We start from the raw sequence: 22,434 nt of genomic DNA, 5'->3' as shown, positions 1-22,434 counted from the left end.
GCCTGGCCCCGAGGGCTCAGCACCAGGTTTACCACCTAACGTGTCGCGGCTTTGGTTTCAGGCGTCTGTTTGGTGACAGCAGGTTCAGAAGTCCTTGACATTGGGTGCGGGTGCAGATGCAAGACCCTGGGAAAAATTCCTATACCTCATTTATGTACAATTTAATTCTGATTGCTTATGCTCCTCAGGAAAAAACAAGAAAATGTGGGGTATTATTCAGAGAGCTGCGTTAGCCCACGGTCTGAAGGAGAAACTGTCGTGCACAGCTTACCTAACCGCAGACTTAAATTTTAGGAGGAAATAGGCAAAGAAAAAATCTGAGACCTTGCTTGTCACATGCTTAGTTTGTTAAAGAAAACTGGAGAGCGAGCTTCTTATTTCTTCAAATGGGAAAGTCCCAAAGGGGGAAAAAATGCTAAAACGTGTTGTCTGAGTGAGTTCTCAGTGGATGTCTTAAGAATACACGACATGTGGTTGATGGCCAGGGGCTAGGCCCCAGCTCAAGAGGCTGATACGAATACTTTATGTTGTGGATGTGTCTGATGAGGGTCGCATACTTACCTGCTAATGCAAGGAGGATTTCCCTATTGTCCTGTCCTTTCATCACTTGGTCCAGAGGAGGAAGGAAGGGCAGTCAGGGGGCATGCCGCACTGTCACCTGTGCAGAAAAAGGCAGTTGGGAGCTCCCCTTGGCGACTTGCTGCTGTGCCGGGTCATCGTTATCCTGTCGGGGGATTACCGGCACTCCCGTCAGCGGGCTTGGGTGGAGGCTGCAGCGGCAGCCCGCTGGAGGGCATGGCCCCGCGCCCTCCCACCGCCCTGGGGAAGGGGCTCGGGGCTTCCTCCTTGACCGCACTCATTACATCTAGTTTTGACTTCTCTGTGCTACCAGAGGGGCCCAGCTGCCAGCTCCCTGCCTCATCCCACCCGATCCAGCATGCTTATTCGAACCCAACCTGGACTACCCTGATCATTTATTTTACATTTGGGGAACAAAGACCTAAACCCATTTAGCCCTCAGTCCATCACCTTTAGGTTAAGGTTCATTAAGGGAGAGTGCAGAAAACGGAAGTGAACTTTTGCCTTGTCTCCAGGAGGCTGAGAGAATTACCAAGGGGAGAGGAAGTAGAACACTACCCACTAGGCCTGATGCCATCTGCCCATCTGCTCTTTCCAGAACATGCCCGTGTGCTTCTGTTTGGGGCAGGCTCTTGCCCTGTAGAGACCCCATAACCCCACGCTCATTCCTTAATCTTGTCCCATCTTTGCTCACATGTCATCTCCCTGAAGAGGTCATTCTGGGTTATGCAGTCTAAACATCCCTAATGATAATATTCCAGTTCGCTGAGTGCTATTTGTGTTCCTTTTCCTTTCTTCTCCCTCCTTCCTTCCCTTTCCTTCTTTTTCATAAGCAAACAAACAAACAAAACCAAAACAACAACAAAAAAACATTGGCTAAATTAGTTGATGTTTATAGCATAATCTACACACAACCACAATTACAAAGAAAATCAAATGATTAGGGAGATAAGTGAGCTGGGATATGCAGATTCTTTTATATGAAGAATCATGGACTATCTAGCATTTATTGCTAAATTAGAAGGAAATGTTATGGCCCATCTGTGGAAATCAGCTTATTTGTAGATAATGAGGAGGAGCAAGTAGAACCACCCAGAGCCTTTACTATTAGAGGTATGATTGCCTCTTCTGGTCTGTAGGCAGGGGCGAATTAAGGAAATGAGGCAGCAAGCTAGGACTGGGGATAAATCCAGAGCATAGTATCCACTCCAAGAAAACCCAGATATCTGAGAACTAGAGCAGAAGTCACAAACTCCAATGGCTGTAGCTATTAGACATAAGATATAAGAGGGTAAATGGGCAGGGTCTGTTCTTTGTATGTATACTCATTTTCCATATTAAACATACAGAAATAGTATTTGTTTCCTCCAAGAAGGTATTTTTTTTCTAGAAATTCTTAAACCTCTCATATCTCATTTTGCCACTTCTTGTAAATACATGGGAAAAGAGAAATACTTCTCCATTGTAAAGAAAAACAAAAATGAAAGTAGAGTGGTAAATGAAAACTTAATACTCAGCCTCACTGTTGGAGATAATAGGGAATAGTGGGGATTGCGGCAAACTAGAGAACACGTGTCATTTAAGTAGGCATCAGCCATTCTGTTCTGGCAGATTGCCCCATGAGAGAATATGGTTTCAGTTATTGACAGGTATTCCAATTTTTCAAAAAGAAAAACTGTAAAGGTTTTTGTGAGATATATCCTGATTTTTAAACATTGGTCAAAATAAATAAACAAAAGTACTATGTAGGTAAAACCAAACAAGTTTGCAGTCATTAGGTTTTTACTTTCTGTCTAGATAGTGAGGGAATCAAATTCAAGTGAATGTCTGGGAATCAGGAACCACACAGAATCAGGTCAAATAGGAGCAGTGGATAGAGGGCAGGTAAGCAGGGAGGATTGCAGAAACTACAGAAGGGCCCGAGACAGAATTCTGATGCCTTTCTTGCCTCAGGAACAGACATTTTCCGTTTTAGCTGTAGCAGAAACCAGTAATGGTTTCCTAGGCAACATCCAGCCTGGCCTTGCCTGGAAACCCACGTGCTTCTGCAATGTAGCGACATTTCTTGATAGGCAAATTTGGACACAATTTCGGAGTCTTACAAACCCAAGAAAGGAAGCTGAGATGGTGCTATTGAGTGAGTAGCAAGTCCCTATCCTGGCAAATTTTAACCCTTCTGTTAAGTACAGAGTTTTTAATGAATTCTCATTTCTTTGTCTTTGCAGTTCATCGAAATCAGGTTCTCAAAGCCTGAATTCCTCGTAAGCAGCATCTAGGTATTGTTTTTGTTTTATTTGTGGTGCTTACAATGAATAGAGATAATTGGATATTTGCAACACCAATAGATTGATATTGTAGTTGATTCAAATGGCTTTTAATATTTCTTCACAATCGGGCAGAGCTCAATGGCCTGTTTTCAGATAGAAGCTCAGGTTTACTCAAAGATGAACTGAAAAATACTTGTTTTCTTTGTTAAGGAATAATAATAATAATAATAACAATAATAATACTGTTAGGGCAGTATTAATAACCACACTATTGAGAACTTTAAAAAGCCTTCCAAATAGCTTCCAGCAATTCTCTATTTTGTTCTTAAGAACCTGGGGAAATAGAATTTAAATGAGTAACTGTGCCTTTTAATCCACATCTTGTGTATCCTTTACTGTTTAACTGTCCTTATGATTTTTCCACCTACTCTAACAAGCTGAACTGAGATCAGAGTGATTGGTCTGACATACCAGGAGAATGCTAAAGGCACCTTGTGTCCTGATACCAGCAAGGCGTTTGGAAATGCCTGTCATTAGAACTTTATAAATAAGATGGAGAAATATGTCCAAACTACATGATAGCACATTTTAGTGCATTCATAGTTAGTCATCTACATTCAGTATTCGACAATCATTCAACAAACATTGAGTTAGCAAATATTTATTGGGTATCTGCTATGGACTAGGCACTGTAGTAGGTTCTACAAGCACAGGAGTGAATATGGCTTTTTTTGTAAAGGGCACTGAGAAGCAAATAGAGATTTTAAAGTAGATACACACAGGAGTGCCTGAGTGACTCAGTTGGTTAAGCATTCCACTCTTGGTTTTGGCTCAGGTCATGGTCTCATGGGTTGTGATATCGAGCCCCACGTTGGGCTCCATGTTCAGTGCAGTCTGCTTGTTTCTCTCTCCCTCTCACTCTGCCCCTCCGCCCCCACTCATGCACTCGTGTGCTCTCTCTCTCAAAATAAATAAAAAAAATCTTTAAAAAAATAAAGTAGATACATACACACAAATTATATATGCAGATGTATAAATATAAATGTATAATATATTTGAGTGGAGAGTAGATTTCATCCTAACAGTGGATATTGCAATATAAAAATAATTTTGAAATGTCATAAGTGAAACATGCTATATCATTATATACAATGATATATAAAATATATATTAAAGTAATAGACTATTTTTAGTGCAGTTTTAGGTTTATAGAAAAATTGAGTAGAAAGTAAAAATTCCCATATATACTCCCCCCCTGCCCCGACTCCCAGGTTCCCCTATTAAATTTTGCATTCGTATGGTACATTTGTTACAAGTGATGAACCAATATTGATATATCATTTTAACTAACGTTCCTAGTTTACATTAAGGTTCACTCTGTTGTACATTCTATGGGTTTGGACAAATGTATATTTGTATCCACCATGTTTCCTGGTGTCACATATCATCATGTATCACCGTATCATGTATCCACCATTAGAGTATCATACAGAATAGTTTTACTGCCCTAAAAATCCTGCGTGCTTCACCTACTCATCCTGCCTTCCCCCAGAAACCTTGGCAACCACTGATTTTTCTATTGTCTCTATAGTTTGCCCTTTCCAGAATGTCATATAGTTGGAATCATACAGTATGTACCCTTTTCTTACTGGTTCTTTCACTTAGCAATATGCATTTAAAGTTTAAAAACAAAAAACAAAATAGAGATTGGTAGAAATATTAGCTGCCAAACTGTCTTCTGAAGTGGCTGTACTATTTTGCATTCCCACCAGCACTGAAGAGTTCTTGTTGCTCCACATCCTCACCAGGATTTGGTGTCATCATTGTTTTGGATTTTGGCCATTCTAATAAATGTGTCATTTTCATTTTAGTTTGCAATTCCCTAATGACTAGGACATTGAGCATCTTTTCGTATGCTTATTTGCCATCTATATCTTCTTTGGTAAGGTTCGATCTTTTGCCCACTTTAAAAATCAGGTTGTTTTCTTATTATTGAGTTTTGAGGGTTCTTTGTACATTTTGTATATAAGTTCTTAATCACTTAAGTGTTTTATAAATATTTTCTCCTAGGGGCCACTGACTGTTGGTTTGGGCTCAGGTCATGATCTCAGGGTCATGAGATCCAGCCCCAGGGTGGGCTCCATGCTCAACAGGGAGTCTGTTTAAGATCTCTATCCCTCTTGTCTCCTTCCCCCTCTGCCCCTTCCTGCACACATGCTCTTCCTCTCTCTCTCAAATCGATCAATCAATAAAATCTTTAAAAAATATATTTTCTCCTAATCTGTGGCTTGTTTTTTCCTTCTCTTAACAGTGTCTTTTGTAGAGCAGAAGCTTTTAATTTTAATGAAGTCCCACTTACCGAATTTTCTTTCATGGATTATGCTTTTGATGTTGAATCTAAAAACTTGTTGCCAAACACAAGGTCACCTAGATTTTCTCCTATTTTATCTTCTAAGAGTTTCATAGTTTCATATTTTGCATTTAGGTCTATGATCCATTTTGAGTTAATTTTTATGAAACGCATAAGGTCTGTGTCAATTCTTTTTTTTTTTTTGTATGTGGATGTACCATTGTTTCAGCAACATTTATTGAAAATACTATCCTTACTTCACTGAATTGCCTTTGCCCCTCCTCTGTCAAAGATGAGTTGACTATATTTATGTGGGTCTATTTCTGGCTTCTTTATTTTGTGCCATCGATCTATTTGTCTATTTTTTCAACAATACTGCATCACTACAGCTTTATAGAAAGATTTAAAATCAGATAGTGTCAGTTCTCTGAATTTGTTCTTTTTCTTAAATATTAAGTTGGCTATTCTGGGTGTTTTTCCTCTCCATATAAACTTTAGAATCAATTTGTTGATAGTCAAAAAAATAGCTTGCTGGGATTTTTATTAGGATAGAGTTGAATCTGCTGATCAAATTGGAAAGAAGTGATATCTTGACAATATTGAGTCTTCTTATCCATGGAATACTTCTCCGTTTCTTTAGGTCTTTGATTTCTTTCATCAGAGTTTTGTAGTTTTCATCATATAGATCTTGTACATCAGTTTTTAAATTTATAATTGGGTTTTTCTTTTCTTTTCGGTGCTAATATACATGGTGTTGTGTTTTAAATTTCAAACTCTAACTGTTCATTCCTTGGATATAGGAAAGCAATTACTTTAGTATATTAACTTGTATCTTGCAACCTTGCTATCATCACTTGCTATAATCACAGGATTTTTTTGCTGTTGTGGTTGTTGATTCTTTGGAATTTTCTACACAGAGAGTCATGTTATCGGTAAGCAAAGACAGCTTATTTCTTCCTTCCCAGTCTGTATACCTTTATTTTCTTTATAAAAAAATCTTCCTGCATTACTTAGGACTTCCAGTACAATATTGAGAAGGAGTGGTGAGAGAGGACAACCTTGCCTTATTTCTAATCTTAGGGAGAAAGCATCTAATTTCCATTAAGTAGGATGTTAGGTGCAGATATTTTGTAGAGAGTCATTTATTTATTTATTTATTTATTTAAATTCCAGTATAATTAACATATAGTATTATATTAGTTTCAGATGTACAATGTAGCGCTTCAACAATTCTATACATGACTCAGTGCTCATCATGGTCAGTGTACTCTTAAACCCCTTCCCCTATTTTCCCCATCTTCCCTCCCAGCTTCCCTCTGGTAACCATCTGTTTGTCTTTTATAGTTAAGAGTCTGTTTTTTGGTTTGTCTCTTTTTGCTTTGTTCATTTGTTTTGTTTCTTAAATTCCACATATGAGTGAAATCATACAGTATTTGTCTTTTCTCTGACTGACTTATTTCAATTAGCATTATACTCTCTAGCTCTATCCATGTTGTTGCAAATGGCAAGATTTCATTTCTTTTTTTATGGCCAATATTCCATTATATATATATATAGTTATCCCATCTTCTTATCCATTCATCTATCAATGGACACTAGGGCTGCATCCATAATTTGGCTATTGTAAATAATGCTTCAATAAACATAGGGGTGCATGTATCTTTTTGAATTAGTGCTTTTGTATTCTTGGGGTAAATATCCAATAGTGGAATTATTGGATCATCTAGCAATTCTATTTTTAATTTTTTGAGGAACCTCCATACTGTTTTCCTGAGTGGCTGAACCAGTTTTCATTCCCACCACCCGTGCATGAGGATTCCCTTTTCTCCACCTCCTTGCCAACGCTGGCTGAGTCTTGTGTTCTTTTTTTTTTTTTTTTTTAAAGATTTTATTTATTTATTTGAGAGAGAGAATGAGATAGAGAGAGCATGAGAGGGGGGAGGGTCAGAGGGAGAAGCAGACTCCCCGCTGAGCAGGGAGCCCGATGCGGGACTCGATCCCAGGACTCCAGGATCATGACCTGAGCCGAAGGCAGTTGCTTAACCAACTGAGCCACCCAGGCGCCCGATTCTTGTGTTCTTGATTTGTTTTGATTCTGACAAGTGTGAGGTGATAGCTCATTGTAGTTTTGATTTGCATTTCCCTGATGAGTGATGATGTTGAGCATCTTTTTGTGTGTCTTGTATATATTCTTTATCAAGTTGAGGAAGTTCAGTGTTTCCCTCTATTCCTAGTTTGGTAGGGTGGTTTTTTTGGTTTGTTTTTCTATATCATGAATTGCTGTTGGATTTTTTCAAATGTTTTTCTACATTTATTGATGTAATTATATGATTTCTTTTTACTAGCTGTTGATGTGATGAATTACATTAATTGGTTTTCAAACATTGAACCAGCCTCACATACCCGGAATAAGACCCATCTTGTCATGATGTATGATTTTTTTTTATATATTGTTAAATTTGATTTGCTAATATTCTGTCGAGGAATTTTGCATCTATGTTTATGAGAGACATTGGTCTGTTGTTTTCCTTTCTTTAATATTTTTGTCTGGTTTTGCTATTAGGGTGACAATGAACTCATAGAATGAGTTAGGAGGTATTTCCTCAGCTTCTATTTCTGGAAGAGGTTGTAGAGAATTGATATCATTTCTTCCTTAAATGTCTAATAAAATTCACCAGTGAACATATCCAGGCCTGGTATTTTCTGTTTTGAAAGATTATTAACTACTGATTTGATTTCTTTAATAGACATAGGCCTACTCAGATTGTTTATTTCTCCTTGGTATGAATTTTTGTAGATTGTATCTTTCAAAGAAATGGTCTATTTCACCTGGAATATTATATTTGGGGGCATAGAGTTATTCATAATTTTCTTTTGTTATTCTTTTAAAGTCCATGGTATCCATAGTGATGCCCCTTCTTTCATTTCTGATATTAGTAATTTGTGTCTTCTTTCATTTTTTTGTATATTATTATATTTTAATATGTAATTTCTATTTCAAGTGAGGGCAGATATGTTTCCATATAGCCAATTTTATTCCTTTAGTAAACTACCAATTCATGTACATTTCTTGTTTTTTTCTTTTATCTAAGACTTATGATATATTAAATGTTAACTTTTTGCTCTGTCATGCTTGCTATAAATGTTTTTATCCCAGTTTATTATTTTCTTTTTTTTTTTAAAGATTTTATTTATTTATTTGATTGAGAGCACGAGCAGGGTGAGGGACAGAGGGAGAAGTAGACTCCCCGCTGAGCAGGGAGCCTGACGCAGGGCTGGATCCTGGGACTCTGGGATCATGACCTGAGCTGAAGGCAGACGCTTAACTGACTGAGCCACCCAGTACTCCCTAGTTTATTATTTTTCCATTTAATTATGTGTTCATATTTTTTCATACATAAGCTTTACATAAAGTCTTTTATTTTTTTGACTATTTCTTCCTTTGTTATTCTGTTAAACAATATCTCATTTTTGCTGATAATTTACTATGTGTCAGGGATTTTATAAAATGATTTACATGTATTATTTAAGTTCAATTTCAAACAGTCCTTGTGGTAACTACTATTATCTCCATTTTATGGTTGAGAAAACTGAGGCACAAATAGGTGAGCATCTTGTTTCAGGTACATCTTGTTTCAGGCAGAGCCAGGATTTGAAGACAGGTACTCTAATGCTAGAAACTTAGTCCCTGAGCTCTACTGAGTCCAGTAAAGTGCTCCCACTTGAAGATGGTATGGTTTACCTATATTTTTTATGGTTTGCATATTTTTTAAAAAGGACACTTACAAATACTCTATTTCAAAAGTGGCACGATTTTCAAATTTCATAAAAGAACTATATGCTATGGCCCTCACAAATTTAAAAGAATTTATTTTATTTTTTAAATATTTATTTATTTACTTTAGCGAGAGAGAGAGAGCATACCTGTGGCAGGGGTTGGGGAGGGGAGAAGCAGAGGGAGGGAGAGAGTCTCAAGCACAGAGTCTGCCATGGTGCTTGATCTCACAACCCTGAGCCGAAACCAGGAGTTGGACACTTAACTGACTGAGCCACCCAGGCACCCCTGAAAGAATTTATTTATTTGGAATCAGAATTGATACATTTCTTAGTTTGACGGATCTTGTGGAAAACTGGTCTAATAGAATATTGGAAGGTGTGAGAAGAATTGTTATGGAGAGAAAGAAAACTAAGCAATTTTTTTTTAAAGGCAATTATTACCTACAAGACAAAAGCAAATGGTAAGAAAATTTAATAATAATCATTGTGCAGTCAATATTAAGTTATGAATGCTATTTGCATGGACATAATAAAGTGAAAAATAAATATTTAACTACACACACAAAAAATCGAATGGAAGGTGAGAAAGTGGAGAACAGAAAAAGTGGAACAGATAACTGATAGACTCAGGTAAGATTTTCTTAGATCTTCCTGACTTGCCCTGTGTCTGACACTGAACTGGACTGGCCTGACCTGAGCAATCTTGTTTCGGACTCTCACTGCAGCACGTTACTTACAGGAACTACGCCTACTAGAGCATAATGCCCACCCCCTCCTCTATCTACCATCATCTAGTTTTTTGGGATTGACTGCCTCTAAATGAATTTAGACAATCACAGGAGGAAGAAAGGGAGGTAGAAGGAAAAGGAATAGTCTTATAACCATCAATTATGAGACAGAATTGAAATGTAAACATAATGAATATGGAGAGAGATCATTTCCTCTTCTCATGACCCTCATTTTCTCCCTCGTGACAGCTCCAACTTTTAGAAATATTCCTAAAGGCTAATTCCAAAAAACTCAAACAGGTTTCTTTTCCTCTCATACGAGAACACATTTCTTCATTTAACAAGTTAAATATATAATGCTAGTAAATAATTCACAATACTCCAAATGAAACCAGTAAGCTTAAATGGAATTACAAAACAGAATAAATGGCCAGCATTATTTTTGAAGAGAACAATTTCATTCAACATCTCCTTTTGCCACATCTCACCTTTCCCTGCCTCATTAAAACCCTGGCCATATATTGCTGCTCTCCCATCGAAGGAACATCTGTTCTTTAAATAGCATATGGAACTCCTACCAGAGTGACCCTCCTTCTTGGCAGGTCATCTGAGAATATTAACTAGAGTACTTTGTTCCACGGTTCCCAGAAGAGCAGGAGACCGTAATATTCGGAGAAGCTTCATTGTTGAAGCAGTCTGAGCAGTCTGCCAAAAATGACGGACTCCTTTTGCTCTGAAGAAGTTTCTCTTGTGTTTGCAATAAGTAGATATCAAAGGGACATTTACGGGTCTGAACTTTTTCTCATGCTTGTAAGGAGACCCACCTCGGAGATGAGGCAGGCAGTGCGGAAACCGATCTGTTTCAGGGACATAGGAGAAAGTTATCTGAAGGATGCTGGCTGCAAAGGGCAAGCAGTAAGTACTGCAGGGAGGTCTTAAGGCAGTGTGGCCAAGTGTCCCCCCTACAGGTGGCAAAGCACAGCAGAAGCACCTCATTATCACAGCACGTGATATTTATTCAAAGACAGGTAGGCGGGATACGGGGAATTCAGTTCAGTGAGGGCAAGAACACAAGGCCCCAGCCCCAGAGAAACTGAGCAACGAAATGGGTTAAAAGCAACGACACCTCAAGAAAACCAGTGCAGTTATCACGATTAGTTCCTAAATGGCAGACAATGAAATAAACCGGTGAAATATGATCAACAAACAAGATTAGAATCTTGGAGACTATCTGGTTGCCTCATATGATTTACAGGACTAGAGCAGTATGCTGATCCTCAGACCAAAATTAATGTCAGTGGGTGAAAATACAATGCTAACTTCCCATGGAACCATAATTTAGGCAATTCAGGACTAAGTGTGTGGAAGTGTCTTTGTCTCTAAAAGAGATGATAAGAAATGCTGGGGACGCCTGGGTGGCTCAGTTGGTTAAGCGTCTGCCTTCGGCTCAGGTCATGATCTCCTAGGTCCTAGGATCGAGTACCGCGTTGGGCTCTCTGCTCTGCGGAGAGCCTGTTTCTCCCTCTCCCTCTGCTGCTCTCCCTGCTCTTCTCTCTCTCTCTCTGTCAAATAAATAAATAAAATCTTAAAAAAAAAAAAAAGAAATGCTTGTAGTTTATACAAGTCATTCACAATTTTTAAGGTTTTTGTGTTGGGGGTCAGCCAACGTTCCAGATCTTCCCCTCTAGCTATCATGGGAACCTGGGTATGTGAAGGCAGTAATCTGAATTATAGACGCGATCGAGGGGTGGGGACAGACTGATGAACTGAGCAGTGAGTGGAGTGGAGGAGGGTATAAGAATGACACGCAAATTCGTGAAGCATTCCATATTAAAAAAAAAAAAGGAATCACCATTGGGGAAGTATTGTAGAGAATGATTCCCTGGTGTTAAAAGATAAACTGAGGTGTATTCAAAATTTTAAGTTTATTTGAGCAAAAAATCAGTTCTGGGGGCCGTGCCAAATCAGAAGCCGTTAGGGGAACCCTACCAACAGGAGTTCCCGGAGAGACTTACCTTCTAGAGAAAAGGTAGATGCAAAGCAAGGATGTCATTGATTGGCTCTAGCTTAAAGCCTAGTTGGCCACTTGTGACTGGCTAAACTTAGGTTTCCATTTTGTAATCTGGGCTTAGATTTTGGTTTGCTTACATAGGCTGCCAGGGCATTCGAGCTATTTCAACCTAGTGGCCTCCTACTTTGACTAATTTAAGAGGGGTTTCTGGATTGGCTTGGACAACAAAATGGACGGTGATACCAGTACAGGATGGGGACATTCTGTTGCCTGGATACAACACCTGATTCCACTTTTTACTTCCTGTGCCAATTTGAGTCAATTACTTAGCCTCTCTGAGCCTTTAGCCATAAAAGCAAGAAGACTTCTACTTACAGAGATGTTGTGAGGACTCAGTAAGAGTCTATACCCCCAACTTGGTATCTATATTGAGTGTCTCTAATTGCCAAGCCCGGAATTCAAAGTACTCTCAGCGTGCTGGGGAAGACCTGCAAAAACAATGAACACACACCACTATGGAAAGAGGCAAAGATGATAAAGCATAGCCTACATCTTGGAGATAGTTATCAGTTTGTTTAAATAAAGCAAATCTAGATGCAATGAGAAAACAGTAGTTCTAGAACAATGTATAGATATTCCACAGTGATTTGGGGGTAGATTGGAGGTAGTCACACAGAGGAGACAAAGTAAATTGATGTTCTTCGGTCAGGAGCTAATGAACACGCAGATGTGGGGAAAGAGGGATGGGCATTTGAGCTAGGGTTGAGTGAACATGGTTGCACCAAAATGTGTTTCCACATGACCTTGGACACATTAATCTCTGTGAGGCTCAGTTTCCTCAGTTGGGGATAATGATAGTACCCATCTCTGGGAGGGGCTGTGAGGACTGAGTGAAACAAGGCATGAAAAATGGTGAGCACAGGACCTGGTACACAGTAAGTACTCCATCAATGTTAGCTATTTATATTAACATTATTACTCTAGACACCCTGGGAGTCTGTGAGTTCTGATGGCCTCAATGTCATATCAAGGTCACAGCTAGTTAGTAGCAGAACCTAGACTAGGATCCAGGCTGCCAAGTTTATGCTCCAACATGAACGTAAAGGTCTGGACTCATCCAATTTGAATTCTTTTCCTAGAGATTCTAAAGAGAGTGTTGGAGCCTTTGGCGTAAGGTGGGAACTCCAGCAACTATTCCTGAAGGGAAGTTTTGATGTTAACATTTAACATTTCAATGAGTTCATAGCTAAAAGAACTACCCACTTTGACAGGTAATCAGTCTGCAGTATTTATAGATTCCCTTTTGCTTACTGGACATCTTTAGGTTTTATTCCAGGCTACATATTTCTCTTATTTCTGCCTCCAAACACCCTGTTCTCTGCAGCCTATTTAATGGCCTTTCATACCAAAGGGAAATGAAAGCAAGAAGAATAGTTTTTCTCATAATCAGCATTCATTTACTGTCCATGGTGGTTTAGAAGCTATTTGCAGCACTATGGAAAGAGGCAAAGACGATAAAGCATAGCCTACATCTTGGAGATAGTTATCAGTTTGTTTAAGTAAAGCAAATCTAGATGCAATGAGAAAACAGTAGTTCTAGAACAATGTATAGATATTCCACAGTGATTTGGGGGTAGATTGGAGGTAGTCACACAGAGGAGACAAAGTAAATTGATGTTCTGTCGGTCAGGAGTTAATGAAAAGCTATGGAGAAGGCACAATCATCCATTTGGCGAGTGCTAGGTGCTCCAAATAGCATCTGGATGGTTCTGAGTCAGCTGTAGAAAATGGCAATGAATATGGCTTGGCAAAGAGAAGGGCAGGTAGGGGTTCTCATTAGAATTACCTGAAACTAAAAACAAAGGAGAAAACCACCTGCACCCAGGCCCCACCCTGGAGAAATCCCACAGCAGTTGCCCTGAGGCTGGGAGCCAAGACATCCAGCTTTATGAGCGCTCCCTGTGATTCTAATGTGCATCCAGGGCTGAAAACCTCCGCCTTAGGGCAAAGACTAGATGATGCATATTTCCAAGTCCTGTGTGGAGAGCCACAGGCCTGGGGTGAATATTTCTTCTTCTGGGTTATAATGAAAATGTGGCTTCCTCCACTTTGCCTGGGACGAGAGTAAAGTGAATACCTTGGGCTGTGAGCAATGCTAGATTGTCTGAGGAAGCTCAAACTGAGGATTTGGGGGAGGCAACCCTCTGAGATCTGGTAGATTGTTGAATGATAATGCTGGGGTATGGAATCTGGGAGGAACCTAGGGATTTTAAGCAAAAATTGTGTGTCTCTGAAGATGGATTTAATGAAACATATGGAATCGTGAAGAATATAAAGAGGTGAAACAAGTCTGAAAAGAGAGAACCCATGGCTGTGAGGCCAGCTAGGTCCATTTGATAAAAGTGGCTTAAATTCAGCCTCAGCTTCCTCATTTGTAAATGGGCATACTCTTAGTAGCCCCCATCCCTGTTTGTTGTGAGGATGAAATGGGAGAAAATGCATAAAGCACAGAGCTCCATGCCTATCATACAGACAGGAATAAGCATTAGTTAATATTACTGTCATTTCAAAAAGATAAAGGTTCTGTGTGAATGAATCATGTGTCCCAGACTCAGGATTTAGGTGGCTGCAGGTAAAGAAGGTTTCCCTTGGAAACTGGTATAGACCAGGTTTCTAGTCCAAAGGGAGTTGAGAGAAAGCATTTTACCCTCAGGCTGCAGGGAGCTGGAAGGAAGAAAGGTGTGGAGGCCACAGGTTCGGAGTTCAGGGCCAGGAAGAAATGGGTGAGAAGAAATGGAACTGGGGTGAGATCTGCACCCATTTTGGAGACTGAGACCCAGAAAATGGGGCCCCCTGGGGCAGAGCGGTCACTCGCGCCTTTTATGAACCAACCTGAACCATAGAAAAGGACTGGCTGGGATCGACAGCTTGAAAGAATTCTAATTCCCTAGACTGAGTTTATGCATTTCTGCTTTTTGGATGATAATTCCGACTCAAGATTACATGAACCTAACGCATAGGAAAATATTTTCTAAATAACAAAATACTGTGTGAATGAAGTCTTATCATTGTTTTTCTGTGTGGAGTTTATACCTAGAGATTCCCTCCAGTGATATTGAACTGGTCCGTGCACTTCAAGCAGGTGTCCGAGCACATTGTCTTGAAGTGGGTATGGGGGCGGGGGCAGGGAAGGGCCAGGCAAGTGCCAGATGGGGCTAGAGAAGCCAACCCAAGAGCTCTCTTCTGTGGCCCCCAGGCCCGGAGCAGCAGAGAGTGATGTTCAGGAGCTTTCTGTTTGGAAATTTCAAGGACACCCATTTCGTCGTAAGGCTAGTTGAAGTGAAAATGCCAAGCTGGAGAGAAACAACAGATTGGATATAAAAGTCTGGCTCATCGTCCCTGCTATTAGTTGTTTCCTGAAATGAAGACAATATATGTGATGGTGCTGTAGCACTGAGAAGAGACGGCTTAGCAGATACGTCCATGGTGTTTGCATTTGATGTTATGGCCGCAGAAAGTCACTGTTTAGGCTTGAATTGTATTTAAGGAGGTCCTTAAATTACTGAAGATTGAAGAAATAAATGTGTATTCAAGGCCACTCATCCATTAAATGGACTTTAAAGAAGAATATTTTTATCATGAGAAAAATGATCACGGTAACCATTTATTTAAGCAAGATTATGGGCTCTTTTTTTTTTTTTTTCTAAACAGGACTGTACCTTCTGGTTGGGCAGGTTGTTCATGGCACAAGAGTGTGCACTAGAGTTGGCCCTGAAATCACTCTGCTCTCTGCTCACTAAGCCTGAACCCTGGTGTGGGGCTGCATCTGTCCAGAGGAATGCCTTTCTCGGGTTCACAAAAAGCACCTTACAGAGCAGTGGCGGTCTTCTCAAGGTCTGAAAACACAATGCCTCTCTTCTGCTTAGATGGCTTCTTAAGGTCACTTCCAGACTCAGGTAGGAAACGATGTGAGCAATAAAGCGGAAGGAAACAGAGAAGATAAACATGATCAAAGTATAAGAAATGAAAAAGCACAGTGAAGTGAATCATGAGGAACGGTAGGAGGTCTCGACACAGGTGGCGGTGCCCCCCTGCACACTTGTGGTGTGCGGGAAGTTCACAGTGACCTCATAAATGGCAGAAAGGAAAAAGGAAAACAATGCGGGGGCATTTCGCAGTAAGAAGCAACAGGAGTCAGGCACCTAAATCCAGCAATTGCCTAACTCGCGCTGGAAAAAGTTCATTTACCAGCAACAAGTCCGTTTTTAGGGAGAATACGTAAAACGAATATGTTTCCAACAGTCTCTGGACTTCACTTTCAGCCAGCCCCCTCTGGTCCCCTGCCCACCCCGCCACTGCCACGGAGCCGCGTGGCTCCGGCTCACATTTCACGTCTCCACGTGGATGATGAGAGTTTCCACACCACGCTCACAGCGGCATGGCTCTGCCGCTCTCCGTTCCGACTGCTACCTGTCCACGTGCACGTTCAAAAAAAGAAGGCCTTCACCCTGAGAAGTCGTTTGGACTGGAAACTACCTAAGAAGTTGCTCAAGTTCCTTTCAATTTCTCAGGAAAGCAAATTTGCACGTTAGAAACAGATCACAACACCTAAGCATTGAATTTTGCGGAAATAAATCAGATTACTTCAAAGGATGTTCGCCCTAGGGCTCACGGTGCATCTCCCGCTTTTCCACAAACCAGGAAGACCTGTGGTCAATCACCCTTCCTGAATTCTTGTCCCTGTCAGGCTTCAGTGTGGCACATCGCCGAGCCCCGTGAGCTCCAGCTAAGGAATGTATAACATGATCTGCTTCCCTTGGGATTAGCCTTTATTTATCCATCCAATATTTAATAGCCCCCCAACTGTGTTAGATGCTGGAAATACAAAGATCACTAAGGTATCACTAAGACTGCCTCCAAAGTCCTTAGTAAGGAGAGACAGACATGTAATAAATGCCACAGTAGGTCTTGCTGCTATGACAGATGTATGTCTGGGAAGCAGAGGGGACACGGAGGAGGAGGTGCTCCCAGGCAGAGGAAACTGTGGGAATAAAGCAGTCATGGTCAAAGAACCAGTGTAGGAAGGCAGAACCGGAAGAGGAAGGCAGATCACGTGGCCAGTTAAAACCCTATACATGGAGCAGGTGGGATAAAGGATAGGTCCAGGTAGAGGATGCTGCAGAACGGCGCTTGGCTGGTGATCTAGGAAGATGCCAATGGAGTGTAACAGTCTCTACAAGACTTGGCCTCCAGACCACGTCTATAGTTCCCAGATAGGCATTCAGCGAATTTAATGTTTGAGAGGAATTCCAGAACGTGTACAGCTGGGAGCTGCCTAGCAGATGGGATGCTTGGGCAGCTACTCCCCCTATCACCGTTGCTCCATGGAGCTAAATTCATGAGCATGTTTAATCTCTGTCTTAGCTATGAAAAAAATAGGTTTAACAACATGGATGCATTTACTGTCTGGTGCTGGGTTTAACTGTTTAAGCCTGTTAATGGGTGAAGATTAAAAACGCATGTCTTACTATATGTTGCTGCCTACAGTTAAACTGGGGTGACAATTCCCTTGGAGTAAGGATGGGGGATTTTCATGAGCACCAGATCATTTCACCAACCTCTCATTTCCAGTTTCCTGACACTACGTTTCCTCTAAATTACATTATCATCTCTCTCTTGTTTTTCTCTCTCACTCTCTTTTGTTTTCTTTAGTGATGGCTCCGTACCTCAACCTTCTCATCTGTGCAAATGGGATAACAATAGTGCCTATTGCAAAGAATTGTGAAAACTAAATGAAAAAAAAAAAAATCCAGGTAAAGTTCTTAGCACATGTTCATTTCATAACTGTTAAATATCATCGTCATTATCGTCCATGCTCATTGTAGAAAATTTGAAAAAGACAGAAAAATAAAAGAGAAAACTGTAACGATCAAACAAATCTCACTACCTGGGGATAATCATTATTAACATTTTGCTATTTTCTTCCCAGTATTTTTGGCTAAGGAATGTTGGATCATACTGAATGTATAGTTTGATACCCCCCACCGCCATTTTAGCAAGTATTTTTGCAAAGGTTTGGTACTTAATTTGAAATGATACTTCAGCTATTATTAGCTAAGTAAAACTTTTTTAAATTAGGTTTTTCATTTTAATTCCAGAAGAGTTAACATACAGTGTTATATTAGTTTCAGGTGTACAGTATAGTGATTTGACAATTCTATACATCACCCGGTGCTCATCACAAGTGCACTCCTTCATCCCCATCCCCTATTTCCCCCATCCCCCCCCCACCTCCCCTCTGGTAACCAGCAGTTTGTTCTCTATAGTTCAGAGTCTGTTTCTTGGTTTGTCTCTCTCTCTCTTTTACCACCCTATGATCGTTTGTTTTATTTCTTAAATTCCTCATATGAGTGAAATCATATGGTATTTGTCTTTCTCTGATTGACTTATTTCACTTAGCATTATACTCTCTAGCTCCATCCATGTCATTGCAAATGGCAAGATTTCATTTCTTTTTATGGATGAATAATATTCCATTGTACATACATACCACATCTTCTTTATCCACTCATCTATCAGTGGACACTGGCTGCTTCCATAATTTCTCTCTTCGTTTTAGATGAAATCACATGGCTTCTCCCTGGGAACACCACCTCTCAGATACCCTCATCTTTCTAACTTCTTACTCTGGAACCACCTACCCAGATCCTTCACCTAAATCTCTGAGTGCTTCTAGAGAATATGAAGATCTGTTTTGGGGTGAATCTCAAGCACTGTTCAATAGGGTAGCATTGCTAATGTGTCGTCCACAAAGCAGCAAAACAGTCCATCTTCGTGTATGACAGTCACTGCCCATTGCCTCCCTAAAGCCATCTGCCCTTCTTCCAACGTGTTCAGATGGTGGAGAGAGATCCCTTGATCACAGGAAGAGTAGTCCCTACCTAGGCTTAAGGATGAATCAGAATAGGTCATGGAAATCTCCTCCCCTTGGCCATTGATCCTTCTAAGTTTGGGTATCTGACCCAGTTCTCACCAATGGGCTATAAAGGCAAATTTGGAGACTTCCCAAGACAAGGCTTTGTGATGGAGGGGCCTCTGCTAGTTTGCCAGGGTTGCCATAACAAAAGACCACAAACTGGGGACCCTAAAACAACATACATGATCCCCTCACAGTTCCGGAGGTTATACGTCTGACATTAAGGTGTTGCTCCCTCCCAAGGCTCTACAGAAGAATCCTTTGCCTTTCTTTGGCTCTGATGGTTGCCCTCAGTCCCTGATATTCCTCGGTTTGCCAACTGTATCACTCCAACTTCTGCCCCAGCCTTCACGTGGCCATCTTCACGTGGCCATCTTCCCTCCGTGTCTCCTCTGTGTCTTCTCATGGGGGTCTACTCTCTCTATCTGTTTTCTCTTCTTAGAAGGATACCTGTTATTGGATTAGAGCCGACCCTAAGTCAGTCTGACCTCATCTTAACTAATCACATTTGCAAAGACTATTTCCAAATACGGTCCCATTTATAGGTACCTGGGTTTAGGACTTCATCATCCCTTTCTGGGGGACAAAATCCCACCTCCAGCAAGGCCTTTTGCACTGTTCCTTTTGTCTCCCTGGAAGTACAGAGGCCATCGAATGGATATGAGGTTACAAGCACAAGATAAAGAAGACAGTGGAAAGAAGACCTGGGGTAAGAGGAGGAGTCTGATAGCATCACAGCACAGCTGAACTGCTGCTGGCAACCACCAACCATTAGACCTCTTGATATAAGAAAATGACCCAAGCTATTTGAGCCACTGCCAGGTTTGTTGTTGTTATTGTTGTTTTGTTTGTTTGTTTGTCATTTGTAGCCAAAAACATCCTAATGGACAGACCAAAATTCCACTAGTTTATAATAACAAAATGAGAAAAATAAGGTAATAACATTTTCATAGATCTAGATTCATTAAATTTAAAGGCTATTCTTTATTCTAAAATTATGTTGCTTTCACTTTTTGTCATTAAAACATCCTTTCTTTTATGAAATGGTGGTGATTATAGATTGTCATTTTTTTTTTAGCACTCGGCAAAGAAAGGAAGGAGGGAGAGAGTGAGAAAGAAGGAGAGGAAGAGATTTTAGGTTATTCTTCCTCTAATTTTCAAAAATTTTTATTTTTGCTTGTGAAATCCTAAAGTCTATGATAAGAAGAATGTTGGCTGAACTTGCCTTAAAGGCCTAGAATCAATGATGTGCTGGAGCCTTGGTACTGGCTTGGGGGAGCAGATGGTTACATTTCTAGGAGGTGGCTTGATGTCACCTTGGTAGCTTGCAATCCAACATGGCGGGAGTATTTACATCATGGAAATCTGCAAATAATGAATCAAACCCCCTCCCCCTCAGTTGTTTACTGGCATACACCTACCTCTTGCAAGTGCCCAGGAGGTTGGGGATTTCTCTGGAAAGCTAGCAGGTCCTATTTTCTAGGGTAAGGTAAGCTATCAAAAGCTAGATCGGAGGACTGTAATTGGTGTGTGTTCAGTTCCCTTGACAGGTGTTTCCCATAAGTGCAGGCCGATTTAGGTTTAGATCTGTGACATGGGCTGGGCCACTATTGTGACCACCATTTTGTGGGTCCCCAACATACAGATTAACTTTATCACAGGAAACACAAGCACATTGTTATCTTAGATTCCTTGAAAGATTTATGCCAATTTCCTTAAGGCTCTTTTCTCTAAGACATTAAGGCAAAATACATTTAGGAATTCTACCCTCAGACAGAGCAGAGGTAGTTCAGAAATTTTCTATGTGCATTCTGCCCACCTCTTTAGCCATACAGAATCACTAAGACATGAACACTTACCTGACATTATAATGTTAGAGTCTCTGAATTGTAGGTACTTCAGTTTTCCCTGATTGACAAAAGTTCACTCTCTAATTGGGTATTTAACATTCCCAGGATATCAGACATGTTATTTAATCAAAATGTTAATTTTCCTTATGTCATCTATGTTTTCCAAGTGGTATAATGAGTAAAAACCATCTTTCAATCATTACCAGAAAAAAGGGGACCACCCCCCCAAAGCCATTTTAATATAGCTTTTAGCTTTCAGGCAGACCTGAACCCCATCCATCTCAATAAGACATTCTATTCCATTTACAATCTTTGGGGTGATGAGAATTGAATTCTTGTTTGTTTATATGTCCTCATTTATTTTTATCTTATGGACAGCTGGCTATTTCTGCTCTTAAGGCTATATGGCGTAGCAACAAGGATCTGGGGGTTTTAGAGCCAACTTGGGTTCACATCCTAGTTCTTCCATTATTAGCTGTGTGGCTTTGTGCAAGTTAGGAAAGTCTCAGTTTTCCTCAACCATTCAATGGGAATAATAGCAATAATCTCTGCCTCCTGAGTTATTGGAAGGCTTCAAAAAGATAATACATGTCAAGCACTCAACGTAGTATCATTATGAGTTTAGCTTTCTCAGCATTTTGGTCTATTGCTTGCAGGGCCCACTGCAAAGCATGCTTTGAATTCCTCTAGGTGTTCTCTGTTACCTGGCCAACTCAGAGCAATATGTTCGGTTCTAGCATCACCTCACCAGGAGGCCTCCCAAGCTTTCAGCCATTTCAGCTGCTCTTTTATGAACTAGCTTCCGGCTTCACTGGTTCTTTTCAGTTTTCAGATTTCTAACTGAGCTCAGCCCTCTGCAAAATGTTGGCTTAGAGACACAGAACCATTTGTGACTTTAAAGTTACATCAAACTGTTCTTTGAAAAGGTTTGTGAAGACCTCAGCCTTTCTGTTATCAGTGGGAGTGGACTATTATTAGCCCCCAGTTCTGCACTGATCTTGGATTCAGTTCTGATTTTGGAGGTGGAGGAGAAATTACAGGATGTTCCTTGACAGGACTAAGATTGCAGAAGGGTTGTGATGGTTGATAATGATGTTCTGTCCTCTGTTCAGCACTGAAAAAAATGGAGTTGTTTTACTTAAAAAAATTTATTTTTCCAGTAATGGAGATAGCTTAGACTGAGGGAGTAAAAATAGTTCTAGATTTAAAAGTCAGAGATTCAGCGTTCTTTCTATTATCCATGGTTTTTCTCTCTCATTGCCCATAATTAAGAGAAATACAATGGAGAATACCTTCACTAGCCAGGGCCCAACTCCGTGAAACTATATTTAAATAGATTAGAAGTATATATTTCAGGAAAAAGCATCATATAACATCAGGCTAGTTGACTTCTATGATTAATAAAAAATCAAGTACAAGGATATGCCCTAGTATAACTTAAATCAGCCCAGCCTCTTATTCCTTATCCCTAGAACATTGTACTAGAAGTTAATCTCCATGGAGGTGATTTTTGTCTGTTTTGTTCTCTGTTATACCCTTAGCCTCTAGAAGAGTACTTGGCACATAGTAGGCATTCAGTAAATATTTGTCAAATTGACTGATGAATGAATGAATGGTACTGGAAAAATGAGAAGTGTGAGTTCAGAATTACGGAGCAGAGACATTGTAAGGTTTGTAATCATCAACACAATTTCAGTTATGTGGAAAGGAACTGGGCCTCTTAAAACAGAACAGTTGACTTACAAAATATTTAGAAAGATGCTGACAAAGTACTGACTTTTTTTTAAAAAAGGGATGATGAGCCAGAAATATTCTTTCATCAGAATGGTCCACTAATTTCAATTAACTGAGGCTTTAAGTGTAAGAATAAAAGTGCTGACTCTGAGGTTATGAATT

Source organism: Halichoerus grypus, chromosome 6 (genome assembly GCF_964656455.1).
Source record: "Halichoerus grypus chromosome 6, mHalGry1.hap1.1, whole genome shotgun sequence".
In the NCBI taxonomy this organism is placed as follows: Eukaryota; Metazoa; Chordata; class Mammalia; order Carnivora; family Phocidae; genus Halichoerus; species Halichoerus grypus.
This window is presented reverse-complemented; position numbering follows the sequence as displayed.